The sequence below is a fragment of the Penaeus chinensis genome, chromosome 40 (assembly GCF_019202785.1).
Source record: "Penaeus chinensis breed Huanghai No. 1 chromosome 40, ASM1920278v2, whole genome shotgun sequence".
Taxonomy (NCBI): Eukaryota; Metazoa; Arthropoda; class Malacostraca; order Decapoda; family Penaeidae; genus Penaeus; species Penaeus chinensis.
The window spans coordinates 22,972,339-22,975,640 of record NC_061858.1 but is presented as its reverse complement, the minus strand read 5'-3'; the positions used below and the strand labels follow the sequence as shown (position 1 = coordinate 22,975,640).

General features: G+C 35.8%; 1 non-coding gene across 1 annotated transcript; it reads right to left on the bottom strand.

Annotated features, from left to right (window-relative positions):
- Positions 1–1,174: 1,174 nt before the first annotated feature.
- On the bottom strand, positions 1,175–1,246 carry Trnaq-uug. Its single transcript has one exon. It is a non-coding gene; the product is annotated as a tRNA-Gln (tRNA).
- Positions 1,247–3,302: the final 2,056 nt, after the last annotated feature.

Here is a 3,302-nt window from a genome sequence, read left to right as displayed (position 1 = left end):
CTTGGGTCGTTCATGGGTCTGGTGAATCAGTTGGCTGAATTCACTCCAGACATATCTGCTGCAGCTCAGCCGTTCCACTCTCTGATGAGCCACCAGTTCCAACCCTATCCACCATCAGACGGATGCCTTGTATCTCTATGGGTAGGATATGCACTTTTGCAGGATCACAGCGGTAGACATCTACACCCCGTTCAATGCAGCTGTCGGTTCCTGACTGACGCTGAAACCCACTACACCATTGTAGAACAGGTGATGGTGGCTAGTGTATGTGTATGTTTTATTTGTTCCGAATTTAGAACTTCACTGTCATGACCGACCATCGTCCATTTATTCCGTTCATGAATAGTTACATGCTTGATGTAGTGGAGAATCCTGGACTCCAGCACCTTAACCCAGTGCCGCCGGTTTTCTGTTTGCGCTGTGCGACCACTTTCGTCATGTGAGACAAGGAGGATTGACATCCCGTTCCGTCGAGGAGTGTGTCACGTGTCACTGTCGGTGGAAAAATATCATTTTAGGTCACTTTGATATATGGAATAATAATCATAAGTACTAGTATTGTTGCTATTGTCATTATCATTATTGTTTTCCTGCTTACTCAAGCTTTTTCTTAATGGTTTCAACTCTTAATACAGTGCTTAGGGGATACATCAGGGTGTAACATGGCGCTGGTAACCGTTTAGGAAGGGTCCGACGCGATCAGTTCCTGGAGTCATTTCCGGATTGCTGGATTGCACACTCCTTTGAAACAAGGTCGATAAACTTTTTTGAGAAAGTCAAAATGTATCTGTTATAATTTCATTAAGGTATAGTAGTAATTTGTTGTAAATCAAGTCCTACTGATTTATCGCATTATCTAATATTTTCTCATTTTTTATTGCTTATCGATTTACTAGCTGACTGATAAGAGGTGTGAATGAGATTAGAATAAATTGTTCATTAAAGCTTATGCACTCCAATAGATATGATAAGAGAGATGGGAACTTAAATTAAGATATAATAAAAAAATAAAACACGTCAGGATAAATTTAACCGTAATTTCTTAAACGGCCATCAGATTACAAGGTCAAGTGACGTAAAGTGACAAGCATAATTTTTGTGCTTAACAATTATCTCAGCTCACTACATCGGCCACACAGTTCATTCCCGAAACATTAGAACTGACAAGAAATGAAGGTCCCACCGAGACTCGAACTCGGATCGCTGGATTCAAAGTCCAGAGTGCTAACCATTACACCATGGGACCGCTGATGATACGCGTAGTGCAGAAAGGGTGAATGAAGAAATAAAATAGATTCAGTCTCTCTCTTTCTACCTCTCTCTGCCTCTCTCTCTCTCTCTATCCATCATTTTCTCTATCTATCCTTATCTCTTCCTCTCACGCTTTCTCTCTATATATACATATATATTAAATATGTGCATATATATCTTTATATATCATATATTTATATGCATATATATATATATATATTTATATATATATATATATATATATATATATATATATATATATATATATATATATATATGCATATATATATAATATATATACATATATATATAAGAAAAAAATGGCAATGGGCAGGGGACAAGACAACAGATAGACAATGAAAGTAACAGTCTGGGTTATAGATAACATAAAGAGGCCAAGGCCAGAACTATGACAAGATGGCGCGACGAAATACCGAAATCTGGGGACCAAGGTTGGAAGCAAAAAAACGCCAAAAGACAAAGTTGGAAAAGATTGGGAGAGGCCTAGTCCTGCAGTTCATTGATTCAGGCTGATGATGTGTGTGTGTGTATGTGCGTGTAGAGAGAGAGTCAGACAAATGGAGGGAGGCAAAGTCAGGAGAGAGAGAGAGAGAGAGAGAGAGAGAAAGACAGACAGACGGAGGCAAAGATAGAGAGGGAGAGAGGGCGAGAGAAAGAAAGAGAGAGGGGAGGAAACGGAGTCAGACAGACAGCCAGAGGGAGTGCTAGACGGAGAGGGAGGTAAATAGAGACGGAAGGAGACAGACATTTCAAATTCTATTAGTTACAATGGTTCTCCTTTTTACATAGTTGCAGGGTACAGTAATATAGAATAAATATAAACAATATCAGGTGCATTAGTAGGAAATTTATAGAATAAGACATGTTCCTTTTATTTAATTTCAAAGTATTCAGGTTGGAGGTGTTTCTAATATTTTGTGGTAGGTTTATCTCTGGCCCTCGGATTTGCATTTGCTTCATCCTGTCTCCGTATATGACCTTTTGGCGTGCCTGCTTTCTTACCCATCGTTTGCAGAGGCATTAACAATGAGGATAGTTACCCTGTGTTTACATGTGTCAGATTGACATTTTTGTTGGACTTTTTACCATTTTGATTTGTTTATATGGTGGTTTTAGGGTTACATTTATTTACATTGCTCTTTGCTAGTTCTTGTGTGCGTGCGTTTTTTTTTTTTGTTTTTTTTTTCTTCCTTTTTTATGGGTTGAACCCCTTATGCTAATTCGGTGAAATCAAGGGTTTGAACGACGACAATTCTCATTCAGGAGGGATTTTGTTTTTTAATTATTTAAGTATATCAATGTGCCGATTACTTTTCTGTCCAAAAGTCCTACATCGGTCTGTATACTCCTAGATTTTTGTATGAAAAACTTAATATGATAGCCTTCAAATTGTATGATTGCGTTTGTGGAAATTTTAACTATGTTCTGTCGGCTGCTTATAAAGATGAGTTTTAATTTCAGGCCATTGGTGTCGAAATATATCTTTGGTTCTATAAGAGTCTGCAAGTATTTCTTGGCAACTTATTTCAACTGCTTACAGGGCAAGCGTGAGGGAATTCAGGGTCAGTGATGTATTACACGAGGAGACAATTGTTTGCAATTATTGATAGATCGTTAATTAATATAGTGAATAATACGGGCTAAATATATATGTGTGTATATATACATATGTATGTGTGTGTTTCTGTGTATATATATATTTCTATATTTCTATATGTATTTATAGAATGCTGAGTATTTCTTAGCAACTTATTTAAACTGCTTACAGGGCAAGCGTGAAGGAATTATCGATAGATAGTTAATTAATTAATATAGTGAATAAGAACGGACCAAATATATGTGTATGTATACATGTGTGTGTGTGTGTTTATATATATATATATATATATATATATATATATATGTATATATATATTCATATATATATATATATATATATATATTCATATATATATACATATATGAATATATATAGTCATATACCCATATATATAGTTTTATATGTATTTATAGATATATATATAAATATA